Raw genomic sequence first — 14302 nt, forward strand, 5'->3', positions numbered from 1 at the left:
TCATATCCGTATATGGTAGAATTCTGGGTCTTGCCGCTATTCTGTGAAGAAATGAACATGCTAGGTCCTCTAAGGATGCCTCAGAAGAGCGCGGTGCATCCGCGACAGTAGCAACCTTCATTATTCTAGGTTTTTCCTCTTCTAGCAGCCTGTACATGCTTTCCCATGTTGATATCCCTGCATCTCTGTTACAGGTTGTGTCTGTATACAGAGGCGCCATCTCCTTAGTCTTCTCCTTTGCTTCAGAGCTTTGAGCTTTATTTTTCTTTCCCATTTCTCTCTGCATTTGTGTCTGAGTCGTCTTAGCTCTTTGTTCCTGCAGATTACGAGTGAAATGGAAATGACTGATCCAGAAAGGTGATGGGAGAGTTTTAAATGCAGTAGATAAATCAAATATGCCACCTTACGTGAAGTAAATCTCTACCAAGGCACGCGTCTTTAATCCATTTAATAACCGACAACTAATTCATTTACTATCATTAAAAGCGCATGATTTCGGGTCAGATTATGGTAAGTGGCTTTTCTTTGAATGGCGTGCCCGGAGGATTCGTACTGAAGTGATTTATGATTTGCTGACGTAACCTTGCATATTGCGTGATCGCTAATCGCATCATCGCAAATCGCAAGGATGTAGCATCGCAACATCGCAGATCGCAGAAATTTGATGTTTGCCAAATCTTGCCGACTCATTTATGCGATATGCGATTTAGCGATCGGCGTTATCGCAGATCGGTGAATCTTTAAGTTTTTCTTTATGGGCACTACTTTGTTGCGATGCGATGTTATTGTTAACACGAGGGTCGTGCGCATATCGATTTTTTAAAGAGAAATGAAGGTATTTCCTATCCTTTTGCAACGCGACTTTAAAAATTTTCTCCTCATCATAAACTTAGGCTAAAAAATATCCAAGAGGCTTTACCTAAGCATATGATTGTAACCTCAAAAGAACTTTTGCTTTTCCTAAAAATTTAACTAAGGGTCCCCATTCGTTTAGTATTTTGGTCGATATTTAAATGAACTAGGGGGGGTGTTGCTGGCCACAACACATCTCAAACTGGACAACCCTTAGTTTCTGGTTCACCCCAGCAACCAGTCCAGTCTAATATTCAAACTTCTGTACCTTCGGTAGTTTCTCAGTCTGGGCCTATTGCACCTAGTACTCCATCTCAAACGACTGCTGCAACTACCGCAATATTTTTCAATCTACCCCACTTACTTCTGGAGTATCGACAGCTCCGGTTTCTACTGTCTCTGTAACTACTCCTCAGACATCTTTACCATCGTCTGGATCCACGATTCAAACTACGGTTCAGATGCCTGTAGGACAACCTGGTTTAAGTACGGTTGTCACTAGTCAACCACAATTCACTTATCAACCGTACCAGGGACAGTACCAATTCGGTCCTGTTGTCCAGCAGCCAGTTTACCAGTATCAACCGTATCCTGGGTACACTTATCAACAATCACAACAACCCCAGTACGGTCCGGTTAATCCTGGTTTTCCGGGAGGATACAATATCCCGAACGCGATTCCCATTCCTAGTTATCCTGGATATCCTCCTCCTGGGACTGGTCTTGTGACCCAGAGTTTTAGGGATCCTAATCGGCAGTTACCGTTTATCGCAACTTTGGATTTACCAGACTTGTCGCGCCTAACGAACGATCCAATAAATTATCTTCCGTTTTGGCCGCCAATGCCAAGTAAGTTGCCCAGTGACATTCCCAAGTTCGAAGGTAAGTCTGGAGAGGACCCGTCAAATCATGTGATGACTTACCACCTCTGGTGTGCCTCTAATTCCAGCTCGGATGATTCAATCTGCTTACGTCTTTTCCAGCATACTCTCATTGGTCTCGCGACCAAGTGGTACATTGAGTTACCACGGGCCTCTTTTTATAATTTTAGCCAGTTAGCTACCTCGTTTTTAACTCATTTTCAGTTGCCGGTCAGATATGATAATGGCACGTAGTTACTAACTTCATTAAAACAATCGACGTCCACATATATTTCCGATCATATTCATGAATGGAGACGTCGAAGGCGGTTAGTGAAAGTTTTTATCCCAGACCAAATCTTAGCTGAATGGTTTGTTAAATCATTGTTACCGAAGATTACTGAAGACGTAGCTAAGGCCGGAGTAGTTACTGAGGAGCAAGTGATTGCTCAAGCGTAGTACCTTGACTTAGTTTACACTCAGTCAGGTACGTTACACGAAAAGATCCCAGATCTTCCTAAGTCAAATCAAATCGTTGCTGCTCCTTCGGGATCTCATGCTGCTGATGGCATGATTGGTACGGTGAACACTAAAAGTAAGAAGAAGTCTTCAAAGAATTCTTCTCCTATTATAACCTTACCAGACTCCCCGACAGGAGATTCTTCTGCTGAAGTTTCCGCTGATATTCACGCTGTAGAGTCATCTACAGCTAAATCAAAATCCGTGGGAAAAAGAAAGGCAAGAAGAAGAATAAAGCAGACAAAACTCCAAAGGAGAAAATTGAAAATTCGGAAACCAATGACGAAAAACGCAAAACCTCGATATCCTTGTCTTATTTGTGAAGAAGATCATTTTACAAGAGATTGCCCTCATCGGGCAGAGGTTGTGAAAATCGTCAAAGGTTCCCCAACTCCTGCTGTTTTAAAAGATCCATTTCCAAAGCAGGAGAGTAAGATGATAGGTTCTTCCTCGAGTGCCAGTGAAGAACCCATATTGATGATATCTCATGTAAGGATTGCGGCTCGATCGCAAGATTATGGTAGTAAAAGTCTTGTTGATGGCAAAGAAGTAGAATCTTCTCATTCTAATCCATCAACCTCAGCTCCTGGTTCCGATCCACTACAGATCGAGAAACCTAACCCGGACTTAGTAATCAAACCGCCCGCCAAGGGTATACTTCGAAAGTCTGCTTTCAATTCACATGCGAAAGCGGCTCAGAATTATAACATTGTTGAGGACTTAGCTGTTTCACCCTTAGCAATGTCGGCTTTGGAAGTGCTACAATCATGCCTAGCACAACGCAAATTACTTTTGTCGGCTATAGGAGTTGTTGATGTTCAGGACCCGAACCTAATAATCTTTGATCTAGAAAATAGTACACCGCATTTGCCTCATCAAATGGCTTTCCAGATCCCAGTGATAGTCAAAAATAGGCCTATTCATCGGACTGTAATTGATGAGGGAGCTTCCACGTGTATTATGTCGATACAGTGTTGGAGATCGCTTGGTTCTCCTTCACTAAATCAATCCCCGACAATTCTTAAGGCCTTTGATGGCCGTGGGTTTCATCCGTTTGGCATTCTACAGGATTTGCCTATAGGGGTTGAAGGAAAAACCGTTAGTCTGGATGTGGAGGTGGTTGATGCCCCTCTAGACTACAACCTTCTCTTGGGTCGAAGTTGGTCTTATGCTATGACAGTGGTCGTTTCATCGGTCTTTCGAGTAATAAAGTTTCCACATAATGGCAAGATCGTGACCATAGACCAGCTGGCTTACTTTTCATCCGACCCATCCTCTTCAGAAAGTATTCAGCATGTCGGTAAAACGACTATCCCATACAAGGATGTTGGAGTAGGATTAGTTAAAGATGCCGGTTTACTGGGAACTTTTCCTTTTCCTCCAATCAACGCATTGTATTCATTTGCATCCATTCATATGATTACATCAGACACCATTGTTTATGACGATCCTTGGATCGTTCCTTCTGAATCTGAGATAGACTCATTTGGTGATGCTATGCCTTTGAGTCCATATGAAATTGCCTATGAAGCCGTGCAGTCTTTTACCGACCCGCGTTCAACCAAAATCGACCAAATGAATGTGGTCCGTGAGGAATCACTTTTCACATCAACCTCGGAGTTAATAGCGTTTCCCGAAGTTGTGTCATCTGACGAGCAACTTCATGAAGTCCTGTGTGTAGACGATTTACCATGGGAAGATCTCCATCACAGATCTTCGTTTTTACCTGAGGATGATCGTTTTGAAAATGATTTCTCATCAATCTTTACAGCTGAATATGTCAAAGAAGCTCAGAATCCAATGAAACATCCTGATTCAGAGCTGAATTTGGGAAACATTTCTCGAACTATTCGCATTGACATTTCAGCCAAGCCCGGAATTGTTGAACACATTCATATAGGTGCCTCGTGTACAGATGACGAAATTCAAATATACAAGGCCCTATTTCAAGAATTCCGCGACGTGTTTGCCTGGTCCTATGAGGAAATGCCAGGAATTGATCCCGCGATTGTTGTCCATGAGATCAAGACTTACCCGGACGCTAAACCCGTCCGGCAACGTTTGCGTCAGATTCACCCACGAAAAGCGACTGCAATTAAAGCAGAAGTTGAAAAACTGTTGAAAGCAGGTTTCATTTATCCGATCCCGTTAACGGATTGGGTATCGAATATTGTTCCGGTTAACAAAAAACAAGGAACAATAAGAATATGCATCGACTATAGGGACATTAATCGAGCTTGTCCAAAGGACAACTACCCAACACCCTATATCGATCAAATAATTGATGATTGTGCCGGCAGTGAAATATTTTCCTTTATGGACTGTTTTTCCGGTTACAATCAAATCAATATTCTACCTGCCGATCAACCAAAAATGGCTTTCATTTGTCCATGGGGACATTTGCTTATTGCAAATTACCTTTTGGGCTCAAGAATGCCGGAACCACTTTTCAAAGGGCAATGTCTTATGCGTTTCATGACATCAAACACATTGTGCAACCGTATCTCGATGATTTTCCCGCTCATTCATTACATCGAGCTGACCACCTTGTCCAGTTACGAGCAATCTTCATGAGGTGTAGGCATCATCGTATTCGGTTGAACCCACACAAATGTGTCTTCTGTATAGAAGTGGGACGATTGCTGGGATTTGTAGTTTCGAAAGCCGGCATTCGCGTCGATCCCTCGAAGGTAGAAGCTATCATCAAATTGCCTCCTCCTTCGAGTCTTCGCCAACTCCAAAGTTTGCAGGGGAAAGCAAACTTTTTACGCCGATTTATTCCTAACTATGCCGAGGTTACAAAGGGTTTTACATGGTTGTTGAAACAGAACGCTCAATTCTCTTGGGATGAGATAGCTCAGAAATATTTTGATGCACTCAAGCACGCGTTGACCCATGCACCGTTGCTGCATCCTCCCAACTACAACCAGGATTACTTTTTGTATCTCGCCGCCTCCCATTCCACCATTGGAATGGTCTTAGTTCAGGAAGATGAATTCGGAATGGAACATGTGATATATTACCTTAGTCGGACGTTAAACCCAACTGAGCTAAAATATTCACATGTGGAGAAATTGGCATTGGCAGCCGTTCAAGCTGTCCAACGTTTTCGTCACTACATTTTACTCCGTAAAACTACAGTCATTTCGGATTGCAACCCTATGATCTACATTTTGACTAAACAATTCCTAGGGGCAAGTACTCCAAATGGATTGTTATCCTGCAGGAGTTTGACTTGGATTTTGAGAAATCTAAGTCTAAGAAATCTTTAGTTTTTGCAGAGTTAATGTGTGACTTCCTGCGTGCTGACACCGAAGCTGTGGCAGAGGAGCCCATTGCGGACGAATCTTTGTTTCTCATCAGCACTTTAGATCCGTGGTATGGGGATATCATCGTCTATCTCCAGACCCAATCCTTTCGGCCCGAAGTTTCAAAGTCAGAACGTCGGAAAATTCGATTCCAGTCCCAACAGTACAAAATTATTGGAGATACTCTTTATCGTCGTGGGGCGGACTTGGTTTTCCGACGTTGCTTAACTCACAAAGAAGCTGAAAGGGTTCTGAATGATTGTCACTCTGGAGCGTGTGGCGGTCATATGTCTGGGTATGCCACAGCCCAAAAGATATTGCGCGCTGGCTACTTCTGGCCGTCCTTGTTTAAAGATTGTATTACTGCGGTCCGAAAATGCCACAACTGTCAAGTGTTTGATCAAAAGATTCGCGCTCCACCTGCTCCTCTCCACCCTATAATTGCCATTGGTCCTTTTTCCAAATGGGGTATCGATTTTATTACATGTAACCCTCACTCGGCCGGGGGGCATGCGTATATCATCCTTGCGGTAGATTATTTTACTAAGTGGGCCGAGGCGATGCCTACATTCGAGGCAGACGGCAAGACAGCTACAATTTTCGTATTCAATCACATAATTGCTAGGTTTGGTGTCCCACAAGTGATAATCATTGACCATGGGCGCCATTTTCGAAACGTTATGATGACAGAACTTACAGGCCAGCTTGGTTTGCGTCACGATAGCTCAACTCCTTATTATCCACAATCGAATGGTCTGGTTGAGTCCATCAACAAAGTTTTAGTTATCATGATCCGATGAATCATTGCTATTCATCGGTCAAATTGGCACAACATGTTATTTTCAGCGCTTTGGGCGTATCGAACCTCAGTGAAAACATCAACAGGGTTCACTCCTTTCCAACTAGTTTATGGTTTGGAAGCTGTGCTGCCCATTGAATGCGAAATTCCGTCACTACAAATGGCCATCGAGTTACTTCCAGCTACTTCCGAAGAGGAAAAGCGTTTATTATACTTAGCTCAATTAGATGAGACTTGACGTGATGCTGCATTGGCAATCGAGACTCACGCAAAACATATGAAAGCTCAGTATGATCGAAATGTGACCCCTCGAAATTTTTCGGAAGGAGACCTAGTGCTATTATATGATCAAGCTAATGATAAATTAGGTGCTGGAAAATTCATTCCTATGTGGCATGGGCCCTATATTGTCAAGCGAAAGCTAGCAAAAGGGGCCTATGAGCTAGTAGACTTTGACGGGGACTCTTTGGGTAAACCCAGAAATGGACTTTACCTAAAGAGGTATTATGCTTAAATGATGGGTATGGAGATTTTTAGTTAGGTTGGGTTTTTCTTTCTAGCTGGTGTGTTTGTTAGTTTAGACAGTTTTCTTAGCTCAAAGAGTGTGTTTTCGTCGTTATTCTGGCTTATCTTGGTTTTACTCTTGATATTGCAGATGTCGATGCCTCTCCAAACATACATTGGATTTGCTGATGATGCTTGTCGTAGTACACGGAATATCTCTTCCGCAGCTTGGGTTATTTATTCGCCCTCTGATGAGTTAGTTTCTATGCATGGGGTGAGCCTCGGTCAAACAACAAACAACATTGCCGAGTACAGTGCAGTGATTGAGTTATTGTCTGAATCTATTTCATTTGGGATTCGGAGTTTGATAGTGAGGTTGGATTCTGAACTCATTGTATTACAGCTTAATAGAGTGTATGCCATTAGAAATCCAGTGTTATTAAGGTTATTTTTGAGAGTGCGTCTCTTGGAACGTGAATTTGATTACATTGAATATCAGCATATTCCAAGGTCTTTAAATACATTAGCAGATGCAATTGCTTCTCGAATGTTAAACAGACATTTGCAATAATCATACATGTAAATTTAAAAACATTTCATCACACATGTTCAACAGATAAGCCGGTAATAATGATATATATAGATAGGAGTGTGTCAAAAAAAAAATACATCGTCTTCGATCATAGGTTGAAAAATACCTTATGATCGGCAAAAATGATAAGTACAAAAAACCAAAATGTCACATGTGTCTACAAAACGACCATCCAATCACTGGTGATGATCTCTATATGATACCACTGCACGGGCCACCCTACACAAGAACCTCCCAAAAAGTCCTGGGACCCCGACTACATAGCGCTGAAGCCTGATAGGAATATCATCTATAGTAGTCTCTGGTATATCTACTGTAAGACGCTCTAGGTCTTGTTCCAACTCAGCTAAAGTCTCTGTGGCCTCGTCCTGTGGGGCCGGCGCCGCTGCAACTGGTAGTCTCCTCTCGAAAGGCCGGAGATTGGCTGGACGACGTGGGCCTACATCTGCATTTTGAAAATTTTTACTATCAGTTTTGAGACGATATAAAAACAAACAAAAAAAATAGATAGTTTAAAAACTTGTGAAAAATGAAATACCTGTATCATCCCATTGTTCTCCCGGTGGAAGAACCATGTCCGGATCTCCACGAAAATCAACTCCGGCATAAGGAAAATCCTGTATAGAAAAGACCTGGTCCTCTAACCAGTGAAAGTACTCCGGAGTAAATCAGACAACCTCCGTGCCCTCATCAGGATGACGGGCCATAACCGCAACCCATCGCATCAATTTAGGCTCTCGGGGAAGCCTAGCCTCAACAGTGAGCTGCTGTGGGATCAGCATCGGAACCCTCTCTAAGCCAAAACTCACAACTAAAGGCCCATAACCAAAAGTCTTTAGCTGTCTGTTTTTGGCTCTAGTCAGTTGGCCCTTTAAATTGGCCAACACAGCATCACACCAGTTGAAAATGGTGCCCCGATAGCAATCAATCGCCATCCGCATCTGGGATCCAGTGGCAATGTGTAAATCGGCAGCCCTGCAAAGTCTGGTAACTGTAAAAGCAATCACCATAAGTTCAGGGTGGGATATAGTTTTGATCTCTATCCCCTTCTCCTGAGACTGAGTGTTACACCACTCTAGTCGGAGACTAGCGATGGACTGGCCACCCGGCCTAGTCCCGAACAGAGTCAAGTGTTCGCCTCTCTTGGGCAAACCAGTGAGAAAGTAGATATCTGCGAGCTCTATCTCGAGCTGGTGCCCTCCAATATAAAAGCACTGGTCCTGAACGTTCCATCTTTCTACCAGCCACTCTAGAAAGCGCACTTGGGCCCTCATGCCAGGTATGGCCCAGTATTTGTAAAGGCTGCATGCCTTCAAAGCATCAATGGACGGTTGATGATTAATGGCGGCCAAATCAACATCTTCGTGCTCTCTCTCGTGCCAATCAAGCATGGTGAACAATCTACACACCAGAAAACATCCATTAGAATCCATGAAATCAAAAAAATTTGGTCCAATTTGGAGAATTTGGGGTTTGTAAACCCTTTGCGCGGAGTACGCACCCCGCCTTTAGGAATAGAGTGTGGGTACGCGGGTTCCCTTAAGGCAAGGTGCGTATGCCTGACATTTTCCCAACTGAGAAAATGTCGGGGTACGCAGGTCCCTAGTGTGGCACCTGCGTACCCCGAAAGGCGGATCTTGAAACCCCAAAGTCTCCAAAAAATGAAATCTAGGGCCTAAAAACAAATTCTAAACGGATGAAAATGAAGAGGAGGATGTTGTAGAATACCTGAAAGAGACGGCGTTCGATTTCGGCAGTCGGATTCTCCGCAATGTCCGGGAAGTTTCTTGCCAAAAGCCCTTTTTCTCTCCTCAACAGTAAAATGGTAAAAATGAATTGGTAAAAGCCCTTTTTATAGGTTTTTTGGATAAATAAATGGTAAATTTGTTTATTTTTCACCATGAAAAGGTATTTTTCAAAGTATTTTTATCTATCTTTAAACAGGTATGAGTAATGTGTTGGTTTTTGTGCAGGATAAAGGATTTTCAGGGAAAATTGTCATTTTTCACAAACAAAAACATCAGAGTCATCTTTAAGCCCTTTTCTGACTCCTAAAACATGAAAAGATTGCCGAGCGTTTCTTTTACACTCGTTAAAACGGAATTAAAAGACGGTCCTCTTATAGCCCTTTTCTGACCGTAAAAACATGAAAAGATTACCGGATTTTTGTCGTTTCAAATTCGATATTGGAAATAAAACGACGTGTCCTTGATCGCTTTTTACTTTTCAGGTCAAAGACACTAATCATGAAAGTACTCCTTGGTCGTAAAGATCAAGCGGTTCTCTCAAGTATTATTTTATACTTTTTCGGGCTTGGGAGACACAAATTTACGAAAAAGGTCAACCCTGGAGTCTTCTTAAGTTTTTTCAGACTCTCTAAAATTGAAAAACGCCGAGTTTCTCCTATACTGGACTCGTTAAAATTTCACAGTAAAGGACCTGTTCGATTACAAATAGGAACGGACCACTCCTTCTTAGGGTTCAAATCTAAACTAAGTTGGACTCATCCGAAGGATGAGCTTATAATCAAGCATATGTTATCCTCCTCAAGCTTGTAAAAAATAAAGAGGTACTTGCTAGAAATGGTGGGGGAAAAGAGAGAAAAATGAGCCTATTTGTTATCCTCTGTCTCAAAAAAACCTTATCACCACTCTTGAACACGACACTTTTCATTCACCTGGGTTGGGAAATCCTTTGCCTAAAATTTGGTCAAACCACATTGAAAATCTTCAGCCGGTTTCTGGGTATTAACTTTGGGTCACTCGTCACCAAGCCATCTGTTGTGTCGTTATGTGTTCAAGAGGTCACTGCAAATAAACCATTCATCTGCAAAATACCTGTCATCCATCTTGACCATCCCTGAGTCAGTCCTTACAGCTACATTTCTTCAACTTGAACTATGGTTTCGTGTTGTGGGCTTGCCTGCGACGGGTCGCTTTCTATCGACATCAGCACATTATCTAGAAAGATGACCTGGAAATCGTCAGTACCTTGAAATCCGCATGCATCAATGGCAGGTTTCTCGCCTTTGACGACAGTTTACATCATTGACTTTCGATCGAAGGATTCCGTGACATGTTCGACATCAACACATTCATTCACATCTCATGGATTGTACTGGGTACTTTGAGAACCATTGACATCACTGGTGGTCTCTCTCACACTTGTTAACAGTTTACATCATTGACTGGTAATCAAGTGGTTTCTACCATGTTCGACATCAACTCATTTATTCGCATGGATAGAATCGCACTATTTCAGGAAGTAGAAATGAAGACCCTGGATCTAGTTTCCACCATCCAGGCTGCGAGGAGTTTTGTATTCATTATACAGTAGACTAACCATAAACAAATGGCTGCGTCCATACTGTGTCTACATGAGTCTATGATTATGATGTACTGCGAAATCATTCCTATATCAGAGCAGTAGTTAGTTTGTTAGTTAAAGTTTTCAATCTGAGTATGGGAATGCATACCTCAGCGATGATATGATCTTATATATGTATTTTGTGTTGAATATTTGCAGGTTCCGATTGGGCTCTCCACAAGATAATCCTTGAAATGATAAAGTGCTTCACCCTTCCTAGATGATATGAAACCCTAATCTACTGCAGGCTTCGCACTTTAGGGGGCAATCTGTTACACTAAAATTTGTCACCATGACTATTTGCAGTCGGTATGGCTCCATCAATTGTCATACTGTCCTCCTTGGCAAGTCTTATACCTCTGCTCCTCATGTCAAACTCCAAGAAAGAGAGAAAGTCCTTAAAAGTCAATATAACTCTGGTTACGCAGTTTCTCTTACCCTTACCTGCGTGTACGCACCTCAAGTTCACAATACCTGCGTACTTGTACGCTCTGTCTGTAAAGGGGTGGGTGCATACTCCTGTAAAGGTCAAAAGGCGCAAGTTTTACTTCAAAAAAGTTACTTGTGGTCGAATCTAGAGCATTCTAGAAGATGGTTTGACGTGGATTGAGCGCCTCCAGATGGTTCATGCATCCCAAAGAAAGAGGAACTTATCCCATCAAGAGGGGAGCTATCCCATTGAAAGAGGGGCTTATCCCATTGATGGTGGACCTGATTAACTTCCTCCAAAGCATTATAGATACAGGCATTGGGCCAGAGGGAGGGGAGGTTGAAAGCTGAACATTCCTAAGGGTAGATGCTGCTGAAATTAGGACTCCCTTATAGAGCTTGAGAGGAGAGATTCCCATCCTTTCTTAGCTTCATTTGGAAGTGGGTGAGCTGATCAAAGTAAATGAGAACTCTTGCTGGACCCTGGGAGGGACCTGCACAACACCAAGGCACTGGTTGTAATGGTTTCTTTTGTTTCCAATTAATACAATTAAGTTCATTTTTCTCAACAAGTTGTTATATATAATTTGTTTCATATACTCCTTGGTCTTTATGATGAATATGTTTTATTATATGAGTTATTCAGGTGCTATGTAATCGTTTGCTTGTTAGTGAATGCAGGTTTCAAAGAGAAGGAGGAGCTCATCTGGATCGGAGAGGCTTGGCTGCTACAAACAGCGTTGGACTAAAAGGTATGCTTTAAACACCTGGTTGCTTGTATTTTAAATGCATATTTAGGGAAAGATAGTGCTTGATTGTTTTGTTTGTCACTAGAAAGCCTTAGCTTCTAGGGAGGTCGGTTTTGTCCGCAAAATTGACTCTTTCCGCATGAAAACCATTTCGAGGCAAAATATGGGAATTGATTTGCTTCTACAAAGTATGAAGCAAAATGGTGAGAAGGGAGATGTAGCTACAGATAGCAAAGAGCTAACATACATTAGATCTAAATCCTCAAGCATGGCACTAATATACTACATCTAATGTGTGAAATATATGTTAGATCAAAGCATGAAAATTTATCTAATGTGCTAGATCTTAATTATCGACTTGACTATATATTGATCAACTTGGTTTTTTCTCACCTCGTATTTGTCTACGCCCTTCAACTCTTTTCCATGAGAATTGCATCACCATATTTATAATTAAAGCATCAGAGGAACTTTTGGAACCAAATTTTAGAATTGTAACAAATCTAGCAATTTGAGTATTGAATTATAAGGTGAGCCTACAATCATAGTCCTCATGCATTGTATTCTCCTTTGGTAGGATATCAAGAAAATTATTTTGAAGCAACCTCTTCTAGTTGTTTGCCTGCTCTAATTCAATCTTGACCTTAATTCAAATTTTTGTTTTTGCACCTCACTAATAGATCTAATAGATCTAGGATCTGAGCACTATAGATCTGCAACTTCCTATAGCTTCCCTCCTTGTGTGTGAACTATTGATAGGTTTGGATAAGCCTCCTACTCTATATCTAAAATATATATATGCATGCACGATTGGAAATCCAACTGTTTTGATTGCAATCAAACTGTAGGTGGGGAGGTTATTGGAAGATTTTGCAAAACATAGTAACAAAGAAATGGAGAAGGATTATTTGACATTGATAAATTCATTTGGTCCAATATTTGGATCTCCTCAAGTGAAAAAAAAGATATAGAGTCGACCAATAGACAACCAAAATTGGTGAAAGATTCTCTATGGATGGGATTCGAATGCTTAAATGAGCGCAAGTTGGTTTCTTGGTCGCTCAAAGGAGTGAAATTTTAGTTGATAGTTCAGAGATATCCTACCAAAAAAAAGAGAGTGACATGACACTTCGACCCAATAAACCTAAATACAAGAAGATTATCAAGATGCAACTACAATTACAAGAATAAATATGACCAACGATATCTTGAATATTCAATATTTTTTAAGACATAAGAAGCACAAGACTTAAAAAATAAATATAACAATGAACTTCTTTTTTGCAATGCACCCTCAAATGAATGTAAATATGCATTTTGTAGGTTCACGGATCACTACCATGGAGAAACTTCCATCCATTATTCAACTTATACTTCACCTCTCATAAATTCACTATGCATTCATAATATTGCTCATAAATTCACCATGCTTTCATAACCTTGCTTTCATACCATGTTAAGAATTGTAGCAAGCATGACAAGACAAGAAAAAAAGTCCTAAAGGAATTCTATTACCCATTGTTTTGATCTCAATATCTAAACTTATATTACATCAATTGAACCATTATAAATTTATGTCTCACAGACAACTCATTAGTGGATCATAACAACACCTCATCAATGATTCTAATAGGTAAACAAAAAACTATAAAAATGGATTTTTTAACCAAGGTTGATCCTGGAGAAAGGTTATTCATGGTTTCCCTCTCCCTTATTATTACAATATTGGGATCCTGCAATAAAAGATAAGCTCCGGAATTTTTGCTAGAGTAGCATAAATTGCACATTCTAATGATTAAGGATACTTGTGGTTGAAGGAAAGGAAATCAAAAGAATTATCTCTATATTTATGAAGAATTGCAATTTTTGATTTAGATGCAAATGGTAAATCGAGGGGAGTGGTGATTGGATGGATTAGTTCACCTCAAATATTAAACTTTTATTTGATTCTCATAGGCACATGAACTAAACCACACTACTTTGAGAGAAATCCTATTCTTTGGTAGACATATTGTCCATATTTTTATAGAAAAATTTTATGGGATGATTTCTTTACCTAGGGTTTTATGAAGGTATATAATGGCATAGTTTGATTTTTTGCGACAAGAAGTATTGAAGTCTAGAATAAGGTTGCAAGAATGGATAATCTTGCAACTTATTTCCTTCACAAGGTTGAAGAGCTTGGTATATGTGATGTTGAGCTCATAATATTGATGTGTATAAGTCACAACTTTGAGGTAGCGGAGAAGGTATGTGAATAAAAATTGATAGAAGTTTAGTTTTAGAGATGGTTATGATAGGGTTAGAAAAAATTACATCATGGA

This window comes from Pinus tabuliformis, chromosome 1_2 (genome assembly GCF_031772625.1).
Source record: "Pinus tabuliformis cultivar Carrire ecotype Pingquan chromosome 1_2, CPIR1, whole genome shotgun sequence".
Classification (NCBI taxonomy): Eukaryota; Viridiplantae; Streptophyta; class Pinopsida; order Pinales; family Pinaceae; genus Pinus; species Pinus tabuliformis.